Source organism: Larimichthys crocea, chromosome XXI (assembly GCF_000972845.2).
Source record: "Larimichthys crocea isolate SSNF chromosome XXI, L_crocea_2.0, whole genome shotgun sequence".
NCBI classification, from domain to species: domain Eukaryota; kingdom Metazoa; phylum Chordata; class Actinopteri; family Sciaenidae; genus Larimichthys; species Larimichthys crocea.
Window position 1 is genome coordinate 17,838,860 of NC_040031.1, and position 25,328 is coordinate 17,864,187.

General features: G+C 39.9%; 1 long non-coding RNA gene across 2 annotated transcripts; it reads right to left on the reverse strand.

Moving 5' to 3' along the window:
- Positions 1-7,275: 7,275 nt before the first annotated feature.
- Positions 7,276-24,165, reverse strand: LOC109136875 (uncharacterized). 2 transcript variants are annotated; one of them, XR_002041522.2, is made up of 3 exons: positions 24,104-24,165; positions 9,036-9,169; positions 7,276-7,864 (listed from the first exon to the last, which is right to left on the reverse strand). It is a non-coding gene; the product is annotated as an uncharacterized LOC109136875 (long non-coding RNA). The 2 variants fall into 2 exon arrangements; XR_003461312.1 differs by lacking the exon at positions 24,104-24,165 and adding an exon at positions 12,349-12,432.
- Positions 24,166-25,328: the final 1,163 nt, after the last annotated feature.

The following is a 25,328-nucleotide window of genomic DNA, read 5'->3' on the forward strand; positions in this document are numbered from 1 at the left end:
GTCCGTTTTGCTCGCTTGCAATTACAAAAAGAGGAGCGTGAGCGTGAGTTTCATTCTGTAGGGATGGAACTAAAGAATTTAGAGAGACAAAAGCTGTTAGGCTGCGTCAAGTGGAGCTACAGGTACGCACAACTCAGGCTGGTGAGGTTCAGCCACGGCGTGCCCACCTAACACTTTGATGTGAGTAAACACATTTCTTTGGTCCCTGCATTTCGTGAGGCAGAGGTGGGAATTATTTCGGCGCATTTGAGCGCATTGCCACTGCGTTACGCTGGCCAGAGGATGTGTGGGCCATTTTACTTCAATGTAAATTGTCAGGCAGAGCTCAGGAGGCCTGCTCTTCCTTGTCTGTGGAGGATGGTCTTGATTACAATAAAGTTAAGAGTGCATTATGCGGGCATATGAGCTGGTACCTGAGGGTACAGACAGCGGTTTCGCAATCTGCGTAAAGTGTCCAATCAGACCCACATTGATTTTGCAAGAGAAAAGGGCATTTCTTCGACCGGTGTGTGCGGCTTGTAGGCTGATGATTTTCTCGCGGTGCGTGAACTGATGTTACTGGAAGAGTTTAAAAGTTGCGTCTCTGAGCGAATTGCGGTGTATTTAAATGAACAAAAGTGTCCACCTTGCAGCAGGCTGCCGTCTTAGCAGATGAGTTTGCGCTTACACACAAAAGTGTGTTTGCTAAACGTGAGTCCCCTTGTGAGAGTTATCCGAAGTCTGGTTCGCAGATGTCAGCTGCTGTTTCTTCTGCTTCCAAAGCTGATCGGTTGTGTTTTTATTGCCGCGAATTGGGTCATTTGATTGCTGATTGCGTTGCCTGGAAGCAGCAAGGGCCTTGCGACGCCACCAAAAGCCGTGGGCTTATTAAAACCTCCAGTGACGAGGCTAGAGCATCAGGGGTGCCTGACTGTTTTAAGCCTTTTATATTTAACTTTTGTGTCTCTTCAGGACACACCGATGACCAGCGGCTGTAACTGCGCTGCGTGACACTGCCTGCTCACAGTCCCTTATTTTGTCCGTGTGTTGCCACCTGGTACCAAGTCTTGACGCCAGTACTGTGGTTAGGGATTGGATGGGTCTCACTCCCGCACTTCTGCACCGAATCCATGTGCAGTCGGGTCTGGCATCGGGTTGTTTTCCTGTGGGTGTCCGATCTTGTTTTCCCATTGATGGCGTTGATTTTATCATGGGTAATGACATAGCTCGCGGCAAAGTTTATCCTGTCCCCAGGCGTCGCAAGAAGGATCGTGGTGGGGACTCGGTTTTGGGGTTGGTGCATTAATGATGCACAGCAATCTGTCCGGTTGTCCAACGAGTTCACGTGTAAGGTAGCTCAGTGTCGAGATGTGCTTGATCCCTTCACTGTATACCCCACTTTGTATGGGCATGTGCCATCTCGTATGTTTAGCATGTATTAATATAGTCTTTGTAATTTTTCGTTAATATAGTGTGTAGTGTTAATTGTGTCAACCTGTGGGTGGGGTTCTTTCTTATTGGTGGGGGTGTTACGTGCCGTGGTGGGTGTGTCTTGTTGTCTTGTGCTCTCTTTGATTTCAGGTACCGCCCTTTCCCTCTCCTCCTCAATCAGCTGATTAGATGATCAACACCTGTAGGCTATAACTGCCTACCGGGTGTTTCAGTGATGGCGTGTTCCCGAAGCGAGTGGTTCGGTGTGCGTGGTGTGTTCCTGCAGCGAGCGGTTCATTGTGTGCAGTGTGATCCCTCCTGGCAGTCATCGTGTCGTTTTGAAGAAACCTTCTCTTTACGTTGTTTAAAGTTTGGGTGTTATTTAATAAATCCCTGCGCTTGCAGTCGGTCCTTGGTTAATCCATTTGTTTTTGGGTCTTTACTTTAATTGTTACCTCCCTAAATTCCCCTAGATTAAGTTTTGCCCTGTCGGGTCGTAACATTTTTTTAAAAACCTATGTTGGTGATAATCATAAACATTGGGACAAGAACCTGGCTGAATTCCGGTTTGCGATTAACTCTGCAGTCCAGGAGTCAACCAGCGTTTCTCCTGCCGAGCTTAATCTTTCTCGCTTCCTGAGAGGACCTCTTGACTTCATGTTGCAACCTCAGGAAATTGCTCCGGATACCCCTCCATACACCAAAATCACACAGCTAAAAGATCTGTGTTCCTTTGTGGAAAAAAAAATCTGGACTCGGCTCGTCGACGGAAGAAGAGAAACTATGACAAACATCGATGTGACCTTGAGTTCCAGGAACTGGACAGAGTCTGGTTGTGAGCCCATCCTCTCTCCAAGGCTGACAAATCATTTGCCGCCAAATTAGCCCCAAAATGGCAAGGGCCATATCGGGTAGTGGAACAAGTTGGGCCTGTGAATTATAAAGTTGTCCTGTCTCAAACCTTGCTACCCGACTGCTCAGGAGCAGGAGAAAAAACACCTCCTTAAAATCTTCAATGAGGAGTCGGATCAAGAAGACATCCTGGGATTTACAGACTCCTCCTGTTCTACCCTTAATGGAGGATGGATGAAAGGATCTGCAGAGAAACCAGAAAATTACAATTCTAACAATCCCACTGACTCAGATAACGACTGACCAACATCCCTTAAACAATAACCTAGAATGTGATTCTGTGTAAACACACATACTAGGACGACTACTGCGCCTTACCGTTGGTCGGCTTCTGCTGGGGGGGGGGTGTAGTGCAGCGCATTAACAAAGTCAAATAAATGAAGATCACATGTATTTGACAAAGCATCTGTGTTGTGGTTTTGAGTGTCTTGTTTAGTGTTTCTTGTTTTATTTTGTAGTTTTCCCTCTGTGGCTTTACTTCCTGCCTTTGTTGTGTTTCCCGCCACTTTTGATTTTCACCTGTGTCTCTCCATCTTGCCTTCTCTTGTGTATTGGTCCTCTATCTGTTCTCAGTCTGTGTTTGATCCCCAGTCTTATATTGTTCGTCCTCTGTCCCCGAGTTTCTGCTACTTGTGTTCTCGGTTCTGGATTTTGAGACACAGAAACAGCATAGAGAATTTGGTGGATTTTCAAAATAAAATATCCCGTACAAACTGCTGTCGTAAAAACAGACAATTGAGAAACAAATTAACTATGTAGTATATTTACACATTTAGAAGCATGTTTAGAAGCGCATAAACCAGAAAAATGACCAAATATGAGCAACAATAAACAAAGTCTTGCGCTCTGCTTTTGAAATGCTCCTGACATGGTTTGAGTCATTTTGCAGTTTTGTTTTCATGCTCTTTAAACTAGTAAAGTGCAGTGTCATGCTTTGCTTTGTGACGCCCTTGTCCCCAGACTGTCCTAGACTACATTTCTGAGGGGAATAAGCAAAGTTAAGACATTCAGTTATTCAGCATACTATCCAAAAATTCATTTTCACAAATATAGATATAATCTATGAACATTTTTTCTTAAATAAACTGGATGGACAGCCGCATCAAAAGGAGGAAAGTCTCCTTCATGACAAGGTCATATACATTTTGGAGTTTAACAGAGACTCTGACAGCTCCAGATTATTTTTCCTCACCAAACAGGCTGTGGACTCAACAAAAATAAGCTGGCTTGTTCTGACCTTAGGAGTGCACACACAAGCTAATGTAACTAGGCAAACTGATACACACAGTGTGAACACACCCCTACACATTATCTGTCACGGAACAGCATAAAGAGCGAGGAAATAAGAAGGGCTGTAATGTGTGTCACTGCATGGATTGCACATATACTCACAGAAAATACTGTGTATTTACCTGTTAGCCAATACAACAAGCCTCCAGAGAGTAAAACATGTTCTTTTGCTTAAATTCATCCAGTTATCTCAAACAAGCATCTGTTTTACGAAATGAAACTCTGTTTGAATAAAGCACATGGGTGAATCGAGGGACTACAATGGACCCCGCAAATTCACAGCACACATTTTCAAAGAAAATCTTCAAAGTCGATTTGTGTGCAACAAGAAATTGTTGTTGCATGTTCAACATATTTATTTGTAAGTTCTGTGGCTGTTTGTTTCCTGGCTCGTAGCGTCACAAAGGACTTTAATAGATTGAATACAAAAGTAGAGCCTGTTCCTCACTTCATTACTCCTTTCAAAAGGCTACTCAGAAAATCCTGGATTCCAGTATGTAATATAGTCTGATTTAATCATGATAGAGACATTTAAACATTATGAATATTATATTTAAAGTTTACCAGTGGAGCATGAGAGAAGGAAACAATGTGTAAGTAAAGTGCCGTTCACCTTTATACCATTTTAACTTGTGAAAGGAAGCAGAACCTCCATGTGACCCATCATCAGCTGTAAATCAAATAATGCTGTTTTTGTTTTGTTTTATGTATTAATCAGAAGCCACTGAAAGTAAAAAAAAATGAAGGTGTTTGTTAGGGATGTAACGATACACTCAACTCACGACTTCATACGGTTCACGATTTTTTGTTCACGATACGATTTAATCATGATTTTTTTTTTTTGGTTTGTTTTTTTTGTTTTTATCAAAATGAGCTACAGACAAATTATGACTAAATAAAATAATTTTTTTATTTGTAGGAAAAAAATCTTAGGTGCTTTCTTTATAGAAACTCTCAAACAGTTTGTGTTCTTATAAAAAGTGCAACTTATACGGTAATCTTAAACAAAATACATGAAAAATATCTCATTTCTTTAGAAACAATCTCACAGTAAACTGGTGTGATGTGCAATTTTCTTTAGAAACAATCTCACAGTAAACTGGTGTGATGTGCAATTTTCGCTCACGAGGGGGCATAACGTTACTTTGCTTCTCACTGTGGTGGCGGCTAATATGCTGCTGTGTGTTGCTCGTGTTGCCGCTATAAGCAGTCTCTTGCAATATTTACATGCTGTTTTGGTTTTGTCTGTCCATTTCTCACTGGTTGTATTTGTGTATATAGGGAATCCAAAATGCCACCACAGAGGTGATTTAAAACTGCTTGGTGCATCCTCTGTTTCAAAGCTATTTTCTACCGTCGCCATGTCTTCCCTCGTTCTGTGCTCCGTACCTACGTAGTGACGTAAGTCACGTGACTTGACGTCTGACGTTGAACAAATGAATCGCCAAAACAGTGATTTTTTTGTAACCTATTTCTAATTTTAAAAAAAGAAGAAAAAGAACATATCCTACTTCTCTCACATTCGCAAAGAATCGCGACTAATTTTTTCTGTCAACCGGTGCAAATCGTCACGCATTTGTACCGTTTTTTAATCGTGTCACGGTGCATCGTGTTTGTATCTGGTTTATTTCACTTCAGCTGGGAATGACTGCCAAAACTACAAAATATTTTATATATATATATATATATATATATATATATATTATATATATATATATATATATATATATACACATGAACACAGAGAATGGGTGAGTCAGACAGAGAAGGGGGGAAGAGAGGGATTATTGATTTAACAGCCAGTTAATTCAAGTCTTTTGTTACCTAATACAGTCTGATCTATCACCAATCACATCCTACAGCAGAGCACTAAATGCAATTTACCCTGAGCATGTTGATCCTCTTTCAATAAGACACCGGGGAAAAAGAGAGGTTTTCTGAAAACAGTGACTCATACTGATGAGCCAACTGTGTGACTTTACTACCAGGAATGTTTGACCAAAAAACAACCAATGTGTGACTCAGGTTCAATAATTTTTATGTACCCAATGACTTTAATTCACATCTCAACAAAACTATATTCACTACATACTTGTGTCTGTCATATTTCTTCTGCATTTGGCAACAAAATTAGATCAAACTCTCTGTCCTCTCTTGCACCTGGGAAAGAAGCTTTTTGCATGCCTGACAATTTCCTGCAGATGTGTCCAGACATCCAGCATTCATTGCGTCCAAGAGGGACATCTGATCATGTGGATGAAGAATTCCTGTGTGGGATTGAGGAATGAAGTAAGGTGGAAGGAAAAGTGACTCCATCCTGGGATGACAATCTGTGACAAGACAAGATGATGAAATGTCACTTTCTGGATTCTGCCTCACCTGTCCCATCGTTTATAGAGGACATCATGGAATGAAAACAGATGCTCAGTATTGTTTGTCCCAGTTTGGAGTTTATCCATCCGTCTTTATCAGGATCGTGAGGAGCCAATCTGAGCTGGCACTGGGCGAGAGGTGTTGTAAACCCTGGACAAGTTGGCAGTTCATCACAGGGCTGACACATAGAGACAAACAACCATTCCCACTCACATTCACACAAACTAACTTGTGCATGTCTTTGGACTGTGGGAGGAAGCCGGAGTACTCTGCAGATATAAGGAGAACATGCAAACTACACATGGAAAAGCTCCAGCTGAAGGGTCAACTTTGTGGCTAAGAGCCAACAGCGCTAACCACTGCACCACCGTGATACTGTGGTACCTAAATAACACAGAATGTAGCACATTTCAATCTAATTTACAGTAATTTTGTGTATGTTTTGAACATTGTGTTTATGGTTTTGAACATAATTTTGACAGTATGTAAACATGTGAGACATGTGTAAACAAAGTTTTGGTGGTGGAGTTTGAGTGAGATGAATGAATTTTAAAAGATGCGGCCAGTGAATGCATTCTGTGTCAAAGCAATGAAAAGTGAGCTGCAGTTTATTGCACATTAACCCTCTGTTGTGCTGATTGTGTAAAGAGTTTTAAAGTATTGAGAGATGAACTGGGGAGGTACATGATAATAATAACTTTATTTATATTGCACCTTTTAAAAAAACTGTTTACAAAGTACTAAAACATAGCAGAAGCCAGTGGAGGGAAGCTAAAATTGATGAATTGTGATGTTGTCAGGTTAGAAGCCTGGCACAGACATGTACAAAAACACTGCAGCAAAAAGGTAAGGTAAGAAAAACAATTCTTGTTTTCAGGTGATTATAAACATATTTATGCTTATTATATTACACTTCTGCTGTATTTTGTAAATAGAGCCCCATAAACACACTAAACCTTTAAGGCTAAAAAATATCTACTGTATTACTGTATAAGTCTAATTCTGATAAGTACAGTACTCTTCAGTGAAGTATACAAGACGCTTTTACACATGTTAAGCGATCACACAGATAGAATTCAAATTAAACACAAGACCATTCATTTTATGTAAACTTTTTATTGTCTAAAAGGACTTCTGAATTGAAAGTTTTGCCCTTTTCCCTGACAACAAAGCCAAACAGACTGAGGAATACCCATAGTATCCCTTTACACTGAAAACACATGACTGATAAGACAGGCTTACTAATTACTTTTCACTTTGAATAGATTTAAAAGCATCAAATGACTTCTTTGAGGTATAACACAGTTTCTTTTATTCCAGTAAGTGGTTATTTCATGCAGCCAAAGATAGCGATGCAGTCAAAACAGCCAATAAGCCAAGAAGCTGCAGAACTGCATATCTGTGCAATCAGTTGATCGTAAATTTGGCTCCGTGATTGAAATGATTTTATGCTGCCTTATTCTAAACAGATGGGGAAAAAAAGCAGGAACCTGTTGCTTTGCAATAATAATGATACGGAGTAAGTAAGTAAGTAAGAAAGGTATTCTTATGGTGAAGTCTTAGACAGTGTCTTCATTTATGGATGGCAGGGACTCTCAGTGCTGGCCTGGTGATCCTGGACCCTTCGTCCTGATTGTGGCAGACAGAAAAGGCCATTATCCTGGTGGCTGGGACCCTTAATGATTCTCCACTGTCCTTATTTGTGCAGTGTCTGGTATAAATGTCTTTAGGCAGGATAGAAATGCAGTCGTACTTCCATACCAGGTAGTGATGCTCCCTGTCAAGATCCTCTAAATGATGCAGGAGTACAAATTCCTCAGTATTTCAGGGGATACGGATACTGAGGTACTTGAAGATAGCCACTCTCTCCACCATGGACCTGTTGATAATAAGGGGGACCATAATTCCTTGCCTGCTTCTTCCCAAAGACTGCTACCGCTATTGTCTCCTTCGTCTTGCTGACGTTCAGGAGCTCGGTATTGTCCTGACACCAGCACTTTTTTTAGTGTTTGCTATATCTGCTGATTTGTTTGTTCGACAATGTCTTCTAAGATAGTCAATCAACTGAACAAATCAAGATATCTAATCATGTACTATTGGGCAGATATTGTCATGAACTTTTTTTTACAGTTTTTTTTTTACTTTTTCCAGGAGAACTTAATCGATGAATCGAGAAAATAACTGGCATATTAATTGAACCCAAGTATTGTTTAGTTGAGTTCAGTTTTCTACCTGCCCCAGGACCTCACTAGGTCACTACAGTTTTACCCAAAAGCACTGTGTCTGTTATTTACTGTTTCTGAGCAGGCCTCCATCCTCCACCTTTTTCTAACCCTAAACTGCAGAAATGGAAACATTTCTCAACATAAACATGAACGAACATGAACAAAAAATATCAAAACAATATCTCCATTGTAAGAGCACTGTATACATTAACATGATTGTGTTTACACTGCACAAAAACATGACCATAAATTACTCGTCATAGAAATTAAAGACAATGGACCTCAATGGACACTCATAACAACTGAGGAAAAACTGAGAAATAGAAAAGACATACAGCGTATGTTGTCTATGTTATTCGCTGTTTTTCTGGAGACTTCTCGAGTTATTGTGAAATAAGTGTGCCTTGAATATTTGCAACATACTAAAGTACAGTATTATTCTGTATTCATACTTAATGAGAAACATGCAGACAGTGAATGCTTCCAATTCTTGAAAGCTGCGAACTGGTTCAGTTGTATACAAGCTGCGTCTTAAAGCAGTGTTGTCATAACATAAACCAGATGTCTTTTTGGGCTGCATTTTTTGACAGAGAAACACCTCTTTGGCATAAAACTTTTAGCACAGTTTGAAGGACAGAGTATGTTAAGTAACAGTATAACCACTCTGTAAAGATGAACACAAGAGGAAAAACATGGGAGAGCGTATCAGTTAAATAAATCATTACACGCTGAATAAAGAAATAACACTGTTTTGAATGATACAAGTGGCTCTGCTCTGTCTGTAACCTATGCAGAGTGTGTCTGGATTGCAAGAGAATTACTTACACCCTGTTGTGGTACTTCCCCTGGCTGTTTGGGTTTGGATGTGTCCCAGACAAAAGCCTGTCCAAATAAGATCAATGTGTTCATGCTCCTCTCCTCTGAGTGGGTACTCTCCCATAACTCCAGAGCCCAGCAGACTGAAGGGAGGAATGAAGGAGAGTTAGCACATATTTGTGTCAGAGAGCAAATATTTATGTCAAATCACACGTTCACAGTGTGAATTTTTCCTTTTAATTGTTCCAAAGTGGCATATCCAGGCGTTAAGTGTTAAATAAGTAAAGTGTTGGCTGCTCTATGTCTTTGTGTAGTGGGTGCAGCTCATTGAGGGCACATCTATGAAGATGGTGCTTCAGTCTATATGTGGCTCATTACTCTGTCCTCACTCTTTCATGCTTTGCCATGTTATTTGAGCTTTTTTGTAAATAAATGTTTTCTTTTGCATCAGTACTGGTGTCACACCCCTCCTTATATTGTGGCTTTCAAGCCAGTTGTAACGTAATGGGGGGATTATCTGAAGCTCAGTTTTGAGTAGTTGAGGTCATCTTTGTACCCCGAGAACTTAATTTGCTATTTATAGTGAATATGTTTATGCTGATGTTGCCACATGAGGCAGTTTTTATAGGTTGCCTTGTTAACTAAGCTCTTTACTGTTTGATTGTTGATTGACAAAGATGAGTTTATTTCCTAGAGTAGGCTAGTTAGAAATGTCAACTTCTAATCTAGGAAATATCAAGTGGTGGTTCTCAGTGGCAATTTTATTTTCTCATACACAGGAGCACAAAACAAAAACCAGTTCAGCTCATCCAATTTCTTTAGAAAGAACTTCAGCATACATCCAGGTCGATGTCATGCACTATCCATCTTATAATGGTAAATCTTTTTTCTAAGGTCAAGAATTTGTTTCTCTTGTCATGACATCTGTTTCTAATCCACTGTACTTCTTCTCCCTCTCTGTTTAGACCCAGAACAGAAATACCAGGCTATTAGGGTAGTACAAAGTATTCAATGATACATTTTACATATCAGTTAGGATAATCAGTGGTGTAGCCCTATTCAAGAACAGTCGTTGCAGAAATGAGTTGTGTTTACTTGTGCTGAATGTAATCACGGTGAAACAGTGAGAAAATAATGCTGTATTTGTCTGATTCACAAATTTTCTTGCTACTGACGCTCCATCTCCTCATTCATCCTCTATGTCGCTCAACCACAGCGTCTCAGTCTCTCACTCTTAACCAAAGGAAGTTTTTGGTTTCACAGCAGTCTGCAGTCTGTAATCCAGGCACAGACTTTGAGACTGGAGGGGGGGATTTGGATATTTGAAATGGCCTTAGTTCAGTGTCTTAAGAGTGTGACCAGTCCAAGGCACACCTGTGTCTTAGCCATGCTGTTCATCTCTCTCATGCTGATGCTACACCTGTCAGGTGGATGGATTATCTTGGCAAGGAGTAGAAGAAGTGCTTACTATCATGGATTTTAATAAAACTGTGAACAAATAGAGAGAAATAAACCTTTTGTGTGCACAGAAGATGCACAGATTAAATCTTTTGTTTCAACTTGTGAAAAATGTTTTTCAAATTTTTTGAGCTAGTACCAAACTGCCTATTATGAATCTGTTGATAGCAAACATGTCATGCTTAGCTTACTGGGAAAGCTTAATATCACTCCAAACTGTCTTTTACGCATAGTTCACAACACCTCAATGTCAAATGATTGCTTGTAATAACTTTTAATAGTTACTTCATGGGCTCACCTTGACTCACATCTTCCGTAGCAAATGAGGAACCTGCTGCTGCAACACTCGGTGGTGTTTTGTGAAACTGTGGGCCATGTGTTTCATGATTGTGACCACCCTGCATCTATTGGCTGCTGGGCTAGGTGCTGGTCTTTGTCTTTGTCAGATGCCCAGTAGATTTGGTCATCATTATTGGGAACACCTGGGCCCGGAATTCTCTGCACCACGCTCCCAATCTCGATCATTCATGCATACACTACAAACTTACTGACTGTCACACCTCAACAATTTGATATATCTAATTGTTTATAGTTTGTCACTTCCTGTTTTTTGAAGTGGTCATGACATGATGTTGAGCTATGTTGATTTGTATGTCTGATGCTGATGAATTTATAATACTGATTAATTGCTTATACAACGCAAATATGTTCCAAGCTAGACTCCTGGCTGACTGCCTCTCCAAAGCTGTTTTTCCTCAGTTTATTTTCTTTCGTTCCCTTTTTCTTACCCTAGTTTTTTTTTTTTTTTTTTTTTTTTTTTTTTTTTGTCGCTTTTGGGGATAGACATGACTCAGTGCACATTGGTGCTCCAGCATCACTCAGCTGTGTTTAGAGACGAATCCTAGTAAAGGAGTGGACTAAACCATTTGGTGCCTTGTTGTTGGGGGTGAAGAAAGGTGTCAGAGAGTCTCCACTATTTTGTTTAATACACAATTCAGCCTCTCAACCTATTTCTATTGTAAAATGATATGTAATAAAAAATTGCAAACAAAATCAAACTTTGCTTTTCAAAGGCCCTCGTGCCTTTGGAGCCCTAGTCAGTCCCACTTGCCCCCACACTGCGACGCCCCTGAAGATATTGTGCCTAATTGTATCACAGCTAATTACAGCCATGGCAAAAGCTGTGTAATAAGAAACCAGGATAATGATCCATTACAACGGAGGAGGATCATCAGGATTTCTAGCACCTAGTGGGCTTGCTTGGTGCTTTGGTTGTAAACATATAATAGCTTAATGGTGGGACAATTTGGAAGCAGCTGGAGGCAAAGCAGCCAAGGCAGCTGTTTCAGTTCAGTCGAGCAAAGGAGGGGGGAGCGCTGCAAACCACAGCACTGCATTAACATAGAGCTCATCACAGTGCAAGCACACAAGCACATACCCATGCACGCACACGTATTTCTGTAAGCAAATATCACACTCAATAAGGTCATGAAATAGTAACGCTTGAGCTTTAAAAAAACAGGCGGTCAAAAATGTCAATCTGTGTTTAATTCAGGGGGCTAATGTGGAGAGGATGAGCTAAAGCAGAGGTACAGACAGAAGACAGTGTTTATCAGACAGTCAAAACAAGAAAACACCATAAAATTCTGCAACAAGGCCATCACATTGTTAGAGCTTGGGTCCATTGTCTGTTCAAACCATCATCACTCATCACTTAAGAATACAACACATGACAAGAGGAGGAATTGCTACAAATATTAAATCCAAATGCAACAGCATACTGCACGTAGTTAAGCACAGATATTGCAGCAGTTTCTCCTCAAGCTGGTGTCAACAAACAGTAGAAGATATTTTCCAAACAGACCTTAGGAGCTACAGCACCCTCTACTGGCAGTGAATATCCTCTTAGGTCTGTGGTTCCTGAAAACATACCCCAGGTCCACAAGAAAAACCGTCACTCACATTCCCTTACCCGCAAGCTTAGAAACTATAATTTCGTGGCTTGGGCAAAGTGATTTACTTGGACAAGATGACTGAGGTTTTCTGCTCGAGCTGATGTCAGTTCCTTAGTATGAATCTGTTGTGTTTTGTTGTTGGACTTTGAAACAATGGTCATAAAATTTTTGCGTGTATTAAACAAAGCAAACACATGTTTGTTTTTTTGACCCATTCTGGAAGAGTTGACCTCAGACAATTAGAAAGCGACACTACCTTTAAGATACAACCTGTGTTCCTTCTGTCTGCGTGACCCATGCTTTGTTTCAGGCTGTTTTTCTAAACAATAACCCTGACTGTGATGCCGCTCTGTTCTCATGTAGAAACCCACTCGCATTTGCTCTCTGAACAAGCACATATTGTAGACAAGGCTGAATTTTTTTGGCACCTGTGCAAACACACGGACACAATCACAACACCTATTTTTAATATTGTGGCTCAAACAGGAAGAGCACTTGTAAAGACAGCTCCATCCATCCATTTCCTCTTATTTTTGTATTTTTTTAAAAATCTCTCTTTGACAAAATCTCATACAAACACCTAAATCTTGACATTCTTGAATGATTCGATAAAAGGACACTTGGCATGCTGTCCGATGTCAAATCAGCTGTAGATTTCAGACATTTTATTCCAGCCTTAGATGCTTCAATTCAGACATGCTAACGCCTTCCACAAAATGAAAACCACTTGACAGGGTCTTATTTTCAGTCGTTTGCTCAAATAGATAAATGGCGCGTACATCCTCGCAATAACAAAGCGTAGAAGATGAACAAGTAGCGGAGGGTGCAGGGGAGGCTAACAGCTGCACGGCTTCACCTTCTGCAGTAAGTGTACGTAAACAATCTTTTCCTTCTGGAGCTTTACTTCTATTTTTCGAGTGATTATGAAAAATATGGTAAGGCTTGACCCGTGAATGTGACAAATAGGAAGCAGACTCTGCTTACAGCTGTGAACAATTACAAACAGTGGATGGAATGCTTCTCCACTGCTGCTCTCAGGAATGTGCATCATTGCCCTTTGTCCTCTGAACAAATTGGGGGGGTTGGACTATTCAAGCCAGCATAATCCATGCATAGAGGTATCTTTTAGAGCGGTCATACTTTACATTCTTGTGACTTATACCAATCTTGACACCTGTGAAAGTCTAAGGTATATATATATATATATTTTACATTGTTCTGTTCAAATGTGAGTAAAGTAGAAACGAGAGCTGCGTACATCGAGATAAAAGATGTGGAAAAACCTTAAAAGACTGGAAAAAGGCAAAATATTCTGAAGGAAATTCAGTGTTTACTGCTGAAAATTCCCAGCAGAAACATGTGGAATGATTCAAAGGCTGAAACAATTTAAGTTAAAGTGGCAGGCGAAATGCAAAAAAACTGAAGGAGGTCTACAGTCGCAGGCGTAAGCACTGAGTGAAGTTTAAGTGAATTAAAGTAGCCCAATACATAAAAATAATAAGAAGTGAAAGAAATTGGTATCAAAATAATGAATGGTGATGTAAATTAAAGCATCAGATGAAGCTTTTTTGTTGGTGATTAAAAGTGAAGACCTGAAAGGGCCAGTCAGCAGTGTAACTGGAGTTGAAATGTCAATAATCGCAGGCAGGAAAATGCAGCAAAAGCAAGTACAAGAACACATGCAGAGTATAGTTAAGTAACTGTAAACAGGAATACTTTTATACATTATGAGCAATAAAGGGAACTATAAATACCACACAAAAACACTACAAAGTGTAGTAGGATGAAGTGTATTGACACACAGACAAACCTAAATAAAGATAAATAAATCATATTTTATATATATATACACCAGATATTGACTTCCTATTTCATACATTAACACCTTAATTTCAAACGTTAATAGGATTTACATTTTAATTTGTATATCCCTTCACATTCCACTTTTAACAGCTTGTGTCACTCACGGTAACACAAGGGAGAAAAAAGAAATAAACATCCACACTCGGAGAACCAGAAGCTTATTTAAAGGAATAGATCCACTAAAAAAGGAAGCTAAGTTATCGGCTGTTCAAGTTTCAGATTCAGATAAATGTTTGCTTTTCTTAAACACACAACAGTTTGAGGTCTAAATCTCTGTGGGTTTGCACAGTGCCTGAGCCGTGCAAATGAGGACAGATCCTTATTAGGAGCCTCATTCCAACCTGACAAGTTTAAACAAAGCAATTTCAGGCCCAACTGCACCTGCAGTATTGACATACCTTGTCAAGGGTGTCTAGCAGGAAGACAATAATTTGTCTAGTAACACGACTGAAATGAGCTTCGAGTCTGGATGCTGCTGGCTGGAGGCAGAGTGACAGCTAGTAACAGACTCGCTTCATAAAGGACATTTAACAATCGGCAGCCATTTTGCATTAATCTGCATTTGTTTTGGCTTTAGCTTTGGAATTAGTGCAGTGTTTATTCAGGGGCAACAACTTTTACATACAAAAATTGGCTATCAATTATATAAATCAGTTACAATTTGAGAAGTAAGATACTGAGATAAGAAGTAAGTGTTAAAGAATACAGTTAGAAATCTTAAGAAAACCAACGATTCATGAGACTCTCAATAGTTTTCCAACATCCCCAACCTCTCTGTTAAACAGAATTTAGTCAAACAAAAGTAAATTGTAATTTTGTTGTGGACTATTCCACAAGTATTCCTGCAAGTATTTAGAGCAGGAGGACAGTGTATACGGGAACAACTCAAAATAAATTACAGTCCCCATGTTCATCATAATGAAGGAACTTTTCATGGCTCATTGTTGTGAACAACAATAGAGATCTATGGCACAGAGGACTAAGCTATATCAGGCTGTGGCTACGCAGACAATACTTGGATCAATGCATTGTTTGTTCTGGCCTTTTCATGGGATTTGTTCTCAACAAGGAAAACTATCACCAGACTTATCTTCAAAGACAAAATGTTTATTACATTTCAGGGTTTTTGTCAGCTTGAAAAGATCCATTATTATCACTTTTTTTTTTTTCAAGAGGATCGGTTTTCACTTTGCACTTCCGTCAGTGAGCCTGAGGGCTGAGGTTGCTAGGAGATGGTGGCTATCTCCGTGGTGACGTGATCCCCCTTGGGCCTGATTCTCACTCATCACCTCCACAGACAGATACAGGGACACGTGCACAATACTCCCCCACTCTCTCTCTCTATCTAACACACACACACACACACAAACACACACTGCTATCCAGAGGTCTTTCTCTCACTCTGCTCTTATCTCTGGGAGGCTGTTGTCACTCACTCATTGCTGTGCTGAGAGGGGCTTCAATGGTCTGACCCGCAGGGGCTTAGAGGACACCTCGGATACCTCTTGGTTGTCAGGGAGAACCATATGGTGAAAATGAAGAGGCTGAAGCCGGAGCCGCCCAGAACCTCTCAAACAAGTTGTAAACAGAAAGTTCTGATCTTGAATTAGTTTTAGGGGTTAATTTATTGATTATAGGTATTTTAATCTAATTAATTAATTAGAGATTCTGAGATTAAATTTAAAGGATGAACTCCTTAATTTAACTTAAAACACTAACACATCCTTAAAAATACTACTTGTGGTGCTAGATGAAAAGTTAAAGGTCCAGATTTAGGGATCTTTATTCACATATATGACAGAAATTGAAAAAAAAATACACATTAATATTGCTATCATTAGTGTTTAATCACCTGAAAATAAAAATAATAATGTTTTTGTTTCCTTGGAAGGAGCTTTTTATATCAAGACACCGCAGATCCTCATCTCTGGGGTCCGCCATGTTGAACGGCCATGTCTCTACAGCAGCCCAGAACTGACAAAACACTGACTTGAAGTAGGGCCTTTCACAGTTTTCACCAGTTTTGCCACCACAGTAATTTCATGCTAGGAAGGAGAGGGTGAGGCGACAGGTTACAATCAGTAACTACACCTACACACTGGTCCTTTTTAAGTTGTTTCATTCTGAGGGGAAAACAAGTGCGTGTGCAAAATGACATTGTCAAAATATTTGACCTAAAATGGTGGCGCTAGAGGAAAAGTCAGGAGACCACCAAAGTCATTCGGATGCATCCTTTGGGGACCGTGAATGTCTGTACATTCATTCATGGCAATCCATCCACTAGTTGTTGAGATATTTCAATTTGAACCAAAGTGATGCATTGACCAGCTAACCAATATTGCCATCCCTAGAACCACATCACTACTGTAATTAAAAACAAAGAAGTACAATGAAGAAGTAAATAAAACTGCCTCCTACGTCACGTAGAAGAACTAGTCCTGGGCCTTTCTTTACAAGTCTCAAGAACACTGCCAACGCCTTCTCAAGCCAAGCTAAGAAGCAAGAAGTCAAGCCAAGGTTCACCACAACAATGAGTTTATATTGATGAAAGATATGTCACATGAAACACTATCGTCAGTCAGCAGCCAGTCTCTTCCTTGTGTTTATTTACTGTTCAGACCTTTACCTTTCAGCTGCACAATCTTGTCAAAGAAGACAGCCTTAAACTCTTTCAATTACTACTTGCCAGTCTGACTGACAGACTGCCTGACTGACACCGTTATGAAAGTACTACAAGGGAGTATTTACAGTACATGGAGCTAAAAAGCTAAAAAAACTAAAAGCTACCAGCCACCAATGTGAACGTGTTTTCAAGTGTAAAACAAAGTCTGACCTTTTGCATCAGGTTACAGTGTGTTGGGAGGCTTCATTGTCATGACTTTGACACACACACATGCAGTCTGTGTACTACGTACCTCCAAGCATAGAAGGGAATCATGTTTTCCATTCCCCACTGCAGCTGTATCCATGGGAGCGCAAATCAGGTCAGAAAAACATATCAACACGAGGAAACTCATATCACTTCCAGAGTGAGGAGAAAATGAGTAAGTGTGATCTTATGGCACATTCGTAGAGTAAGTCATCATATTACAATTGAATTAAAGGCACAAGTCAGGCAAGTGTTTCTCCAATCTGAAGTCATCAAGATTATGCCTATAAATAGATGTTAGTACGAACATGTGGCGTAATCGCTGTCTCCATTCAGTTAGTCAAACCAGCTAATATTAATATCAGTTTTAGGTTGTTCTCATGGCATGTATTTCCTTATTTTCCTATCTATCATGGAGTTAGTTCTAAAGTCACTGTATGTATAGTTAGTTATAGTATAGATCTTTAGGCTTGTGTATACGTGTAAAGTGATGTCATTTGAGACGTATATTCGCAGGCTGGAAAAACACATTTCCATCTTCATTTTATTTCCTAATGGGAACAAGAAGAAAACACTCTCTGGACTCCTGTGAAATATTTTCCAAGTTTCTAAATCTTTCGTTTACACTAATGAAAATAAAAGCCTGTGCATGCTCGACTTTGTTTGAATATTTAGGAGCATCTACAGCATTAAGACAGACCGCAGCAAGCCTGAAGCTCAGCAGCAGTCTATGATCTTTCTCTGTACACAAGTCTGGGGCTGCTTGTGTGTTTATCAGAGAGCGGAGAGGCACAGGGCGAAGAGTGTGCTTACATTTCTCAAGGGGCATATTCCACTAATCCTGATTGCTATCTTGGTGCTATTGAAGTGGTGAGCATCTACACGCACTGTTAAAAAATGTTGATTAGCTCGGCTTCTAACTGAGTTCATTGATGCAGAGGTTTCTATCCTTTATCAGAGCTGATAAAATACTTAGCGGATATCGAGGAGAGGTACTTCACCACATATTGTGTCTTTGTATCAGTGATTACAAAACAAAAAGATATTATCATTTCCCAATAGCATGCTCCTAAAATGTTTGACAGGCTACATGTTAGTGACCTACTTAAAATATTTTTGTGGCTCAGTCATATAGTTCACTCACATTCTCCTGGCACATTGGTTATCTTTTCCCAAGTAGTAATGACTTGGTCTTCACATTTTTCTGTCCCTCCAGGATGGATTTTAAAGGCTTATGGACTGCTATGACATTTGGAAGAGATATTTAAGATAGAAAAACCTGCAAAAATAATGACATTCCCATCAGTTTCCTCTGTACGTTCAATTTATGCTGCAATCTATTGCAAGTCGATAACTCTGAGTGGATTTTACTGACTTTCTGATCTAAATGTGTCCCTGTGTATCTGCCTTGAGAAACACATGGATGCCTGAAATAAAGTGATGTTTGTATGGCGAGCCTCTGAACTAAAAAAAATGTCGACTATATTCAAGCTGAGGAGATGGCAACTACAAAGTTGTTACAGTAACACAACAGAACACAAGGTAAAAAATTTGCTGAAAAATGTTCTGTTCACTGTTTGCATCACCATATTCTTGAGTGAATAACTCGCTTTATACGTGCCAAACCTTAGCATATGATGTGATTTTCATTATAAGCAACATTAGCCTAATGATATCATTTAGCTCAAAGCATCCTTGACCATAAAGCACAGACAGTAACATGGTAGTGGACTCTTTGTCTTGTTGAATCAAGAACAGAGAAGTGTGTTTTTAATTTTTTACATGTCAAGCTCTGATGGACGGTGTTTTTGAACATCACGATCGTCTGTCAGTCAAACCAACAAAGCCAATATTTCTGCTGCACCTTTCTTCAATTCAAGTGTCAGAACAACCGCTATAGAGATCAATATAAGACAGTGATGCTCTGATTTATGACAGAGCACTGACCACAAGAAGGGCTGAGTTAGATTAAAAGAGCTGTAGTAAATTGGACTGCACATCCTTGACCCCCCTGATTTTCCTGCTGCTGTTAGTTTTCCATTTCACATGCAGAAGAGCACACAAAACTGAACCCATTGGCCTTAGTCAGTGGCTTCGATTGTTGCAATCTGCCTAAAGATCTGCTTGCATCCGTAGACTGCAAGCACAGTTAATGACCGATCAACCAGACTGTGTACACACAAACACAGAGATCAGTTTACATCTCTCAAGTCTGCATATTCTGGCATCAATCTAGCATTTCAGAACAAGAGCAGTGATTCGAGGTCAGTTCTCACATCAGTCCTTCCACAGGCAATTTTTGTTTGTCTCCCCAGTGCCAAATAATCGTCAAGGCTACAATTCAGTCTTGAAGTATAAAGGATCTGTTGCTGTGTCTTTATCTGGCCTTGGATCAGGAGCCACTCGCCAAAGGGAGCGGACTGATGAGTGCTCCCCCATGTATGGCAGCTTTGTGAACCCTGTGATGAGAGATAGATGCTTGTTCCCTGTGTCCGTTCTCATTGTTGACCAAGTCCTCTATCATGTTTTGATCAACTTCGTTTGACCTTGCCATTCAGTGGTGCTTTGCCTGACAGTCACTACCCACCACTTGGATGTCAGTAAAGTATAAAATGCAGCCCTAGGATATGATGTATTCTGGTCATGGCCAATATTGGAAACAAACTATGTTAAATAATTAACTTTGGATACATTATTAATCTATATATTCATGCAAATCTTATTATTTTCTGTTCTGTGCTGTGTAAATACAATCACACACAGCCAAAAACACATTAAGCACTTCTTATTTATACAAAATGGAAGCTGAAAATGTCTGCTTTTAGTTTACGCAGGTTTATTTCCCATTATGTTCACTCCATGTGGCAGTTTGTGCAATCTGGTGCTTTTCAGACACGACTTTATGTCGAATGATTTACAAACGGCAACTTTTGCACAGACGTGTGAGCAACGGCAAACATGAGCGCAGCTTTTTGCAGGCAAATAACTTTTCCTTTGAAAGACTCCTCTGAGAACATCTGCACGGGAACATCTGGGAATGGCAGGAAATTCGGCATCTCTCAGCGTGACGTGCAATGAATGTTTTTCAAGTACTTCAGAGGGATGAGCAGAGTAGTGAGCCTTGCAACCTCCAAACCCTGACACAATTTATGGAGTCCAGCACCAAGTGGTTTTCATTACCCATCTTCCAAACAAATTGCTGTATTGGGCTCACAGCTGGGGTGCTTGGGGTGATGTTTGTCTCCTGGCATAATTACTGTTATAATGTGTTTTCACAATATGTCCACAACATTGTTCCACTTGTTAACAATACATTTGGTGTGATGTAACTTGAATGAAGGCCACAGCGGAGGATTTTCATATCATTAACGCTTGCTACAGTGCATACTTGCATTATCCCCCCACCATTTTTTTTCACAAAAGTCCTTGTCTGGGGTAAAACCACAGGACAAGAATTGTCTGTTAATAACAGGAATCCCCCACCAGTGTGACGGGACATTCCAGTTCCAGTTTAGAAACCATCCACTTTTAATAGTGTTCATCTGGCAATGGGTAGCTACGAATTATCTGCCAGGAATTATGGTATAAATTGTGCCTGAGACTGGAGAACTGAACAGACTGCACCTGGTCTGACACAGCTGTTTCGCACATAGTTCTGCAGTTTAGATCAAGAGGCCTGATTTTACGTTAAGACCTTGAAAATGTCTCAAGGGCTGAAAATAGAAAGGGAAAATGGTCTCTTTGCCCGGTTATTTAAAAACCCAATGATTTTAAGGTGTTTAATTTGGCATCCACAAGGTACTGGAAGAGAAGAGAAAAATCATCCTTTGAAAATTTTAACTCACTCAGTATCGTTTCATTCGATTTACACCTGATTTGCTCTTCTAATAACCACAGGATATATTTAAATGTTTGTCGTGGATTGGACTGAAGGGAGGATATTATGTAGAAACGTATTTGACTCCTTCATCTACTGGAAATGACAGGTATACTAAGCCACATAAGGAGGTTGCAGGTAAGGGGTTAATTTCATCAGCATTGCAGCTTTAATATGCAATCAGAGTACTCAAAGTCCATATCGAGCCTCCTGTTTACGTCTTGTTGTGCTTATTCAAGCCAAGCAGGTGCCCAGTTGAGTTTCATCCAGTGATTTAGAGAAGCATGTCCAACCTATTATCCCCTCTTCATCCATGCCTGTCTCAGCAGATTCTTTCTTCCTGCCAACATTTTACATTGTCCTTCGCAGCTAACAAGGACACAAAGGAGAGCAGGTTTATATGAGGGCTTGAGCAACGCCACTTAAGATAAGATACAGTTAGACTTTTTGAAAGGTTATCTAAAGTGCTGACACACTAACAAAAACGTCTCACTTCTTGACCCAGTTCTGCAAACGTGAGTAAAACAAATTTACTGCCTTGTATAAAAAAGAAGGGAGAGGGAAACCTAGAGCCGAATCAGTCGACGTCATGTTAATCAGCTTTAGAGATTTTGTAATGTACGTTATATATTGAGCAGTATAATATTGTCTTGTACACTACAAATTATTCTGTAGATTAAAGTAACACTGAAGGTGTAAAACTATACAGGAATATATTGGTACAGTACCTGAGTACGTCAGGCAACACTGAAAAACAAGGAATGTCAGCACAATCATAAAAGTATCAGAAGCAACAATAAGTGAATGAACTACCACAGTTACAGTATTTATATGCACACTACATTTAGAAACTTAAGTGTTTGTTATAATTGGATTTCTGTAGATTATGTATTTAAAAAAAAATTAACACAGTAATTGATGTATCAAAAAAGAGCCCAACTAATCATCTTATCACAACAATCATTTGACTATAATGCTTGACAATATCAAACTTCACATGGAAATGATTGGAGAATAAGGAACATGGGACATAGTTGGAAAGCCTGCAGATGTACAGCACATGCAACAATAGAGGATAAAATGTTTTTTGGTTTTAGTCTACGTTTTTGATTACCAAAACACTGGGGTGACATTTCAACAAGACAGACGTGTATGTTGAACACATCTTCAAACAGTTTTTATTTTCATTTAATTCTTAGCGTACATGATTTAAAGTCTTGTTTATGTTTTCACTACAGTAAATTAAGTATAATAATTTAAATCTGTGACATTTTGACTTTCTGGTTTTATGTTCTTCTTCACTAACACCACTAAAGATTATGACTACTAAAGGTACAGCATGAAAATGACCAAATGATTTGTCGTTTAGTGAAATGCCCTCATGCTAAATGTGTACAGTTGAATTATATTCTTACAACATATAGAGTGTATAATAGTCTGTGAAGCTGATTTGTGCGGTTAGTACCTGTCAAACATACTGATGTCTGAGAGTTGTCACAAGGATTCAAGAGACAACAATAATGAAACACTATATAACTTTACTCTCTTCATATCTGTGTAGTTTGACTTGGATCGTCCTGCAGCTGAAGACCCCTCAAACCTCGGCTGGAATGTAAAACAGGTGCTGCACAATTGGTTCCTCCACAGTGGGGGCGAAAGAAAAACAGCCGCCCCTGCAGGAACATGACTGACAGGACATCACATTCTCCAGCCAGCTGTGTCTCCAGATGATCCCTTATTTACACAGCCCGACTTAAGGGATAACATACAGCATGCATATAATATATTATGCATTCTTCATTATTCAACTGCAAAGACCACAACAAAAAAATCCCATATTATTACGGTATTATATCAAGGAATATTGAAAATTCCTTGATAGCATACTTTCTGTTTTCTCTGGTAGATTACTTTTGATATCACAACAGCATATTTGTTTCTAAAGATACGCAGATAAAAACAAATGAAACAATCTGAGCTCTTTCTTTGACACCTTGTGTGTTCTTCAAGTGGCGCTGTAACATCTGGCATGGATTTATACATCGAAATCCTGGCCGGGGATTCAAAGAGAAGAGTTTTTAATTGAATCCACTCCGACGACTGTGAGACTGAAATGTCTTTTGGCAAGAACCTTCGAATACATACTCATGTTGCTTTGTCATGTGACCTCTTTCACAGATTGAAATAGTTTTTTTCCCCCCTTTTTGTGACTCCTGTGTCAAACTGACAGTCTTTTCAAGCTCATAGGAGTGAAGACTAGTAACTTCTTTTAGCAAAATGGACAGACAAAGATAGTTTCTTTCTTAAATGAAACACGTATTTTATTAAACACCTTTTCAACATAAGCACCAGTTGTGGTTTTGGTTTGTTCGTGAATGTCTACGGCTGCCTCCCTTCCATAGTCCAGCCCTGACCATAGCTCATACCAGCACAACACTAAACCTACTGCTGTGCAACAATACACACATTCACAGCCCACAGACAGCAAATTGCTTCTCTCATTCCCCACCACGCCCTGCCTTCGTTCTCAGCCACCTGCAAAACAAACTGTGCTGGAAATTTCACTACAAATTACCCTGTGTCTGCCAAATCCCCCCGGGAGCAGAGGAAATCAAAACCCTGGATCTCCCTGCCCCCACAGAAACAGACCATAGCCTCACTCACACATAAATCATGTAGATTGCATTTTTGTTTATAAATCTAACAATCATGTTTTCTTTTATTTGATACATTTACATAACCTACTTTAATATTTAAACTGGACTGAATGTTAGTTGAATTGTTATCTAATACTTATTTTTAACATTAGAAGAAAAACTACTGTTAACCTTTCACCAAAAAAGCTGATTTGAATGAAAGTGTCTGGAGGTGAAGAATAGAAACCATATGAAAATTCCCCAGTTTGCTTTTGTCAACACCAATTTCAGGAACAACCCATACTTCTGTGGGCTTCGGGTCAACATGACATCGTGAAACTAAGCCTCCATTCCCACTAAGAAAGAGTGAAAACTGAGACCTGTTTCGCTTCAGGGGAAAATCAAAGGAAGGCACATACCTTAGCAGTGAATAATGATCAACAGCATAAACCTAACAGCATGGACATTATAAGGATCACAGTGCCTCCTGGTGACGGCTCTGCAGAGCTGCAAACAGACAGGAATGTCAGGCAGAGAGAGAGTGAGTCAGTGGCCGATGTGCCAGAGAGATGAGTGTTGAAAGCTCTTTGGAAAAAGGATTAGGGCTGTTTATGTTGGCCAAGTGGCTCGCTGCCAGCTGCTCAAGTGTGCAAACTTCTTAAAGCTGCAGAGCTTCGGGTTGGTTGTGAATCTTTTCACTCTATTTACCCTCCACCCAAAACTGTATGGATGGTTGTGCTTTGTTCAAGGGGAAAGCCCCCTCCGCCTCAGCCCCAGCCTTCATAAAAGCACACTCTACCCCCTAAAAATATGTTGGATTTGAAGCCAGTCGTTCTCTGACACCCACCCCGAAACACACACATGCATAGATATAGTAGTTTAATATATTTCCACCTTAAATACAAGCAGAAGCCCTCTTAATGTATTTGTTTCTTATTACCTTTAAGTCAAATGCTGTACAGGAGTGTAATCTCACAGCAACGCTAATCAGACACACCATATTTGGATTGTCAAAAACAAGAATCTGATTATATTGAGTAAAGCTGTCCTCTACAGGAGCAGACTTGATATGGATTTCATCAAATAAAGAAAGGCAGGGAGTAGAAGTGTCCAGGTTGGAGGTAAAAGGGAAAAAAAGGAGGGGGTTGGTGGGGGCATGTATCAACAGTAGGATAAGACACAGCCTGGGAGCTGGCGAGATGCCAGGGCTGTGCGGCCTGGAGCTAGATCAGAGCAGGATTCGTGAGCTGTAGTTATGAGATGAGGGTCTCAGGTCATGGAATAATAAAAGGAATAGAGCCTCTGCAGCAATAGAGCTAAACTACTACTTTAATTCTGGAGAATTGGAGACTTCTAATGCAGCTTGTTTTTCCTCTCACCTATAGGTTGTCAGATTACTGTCTGACCTTCACAAGCTTCACATATTCACAAACTTTTTGACCTTTACAGCTGTCCCTGTCCTTTTAAGTTCCTACAACAGTTAAACTGTCTCATTAGGACACGTCTTAAACAGTGATTTTGGCTAATATACAGCTGTTTCAGTACACAGTACTATCCCTGAGCCAGAATATCCGGGATCAGACCCTGCTACAACAAGCTTCCAGAGGTGATCTTGTGCTATGACTTGCACAGGAGTGGATTAAT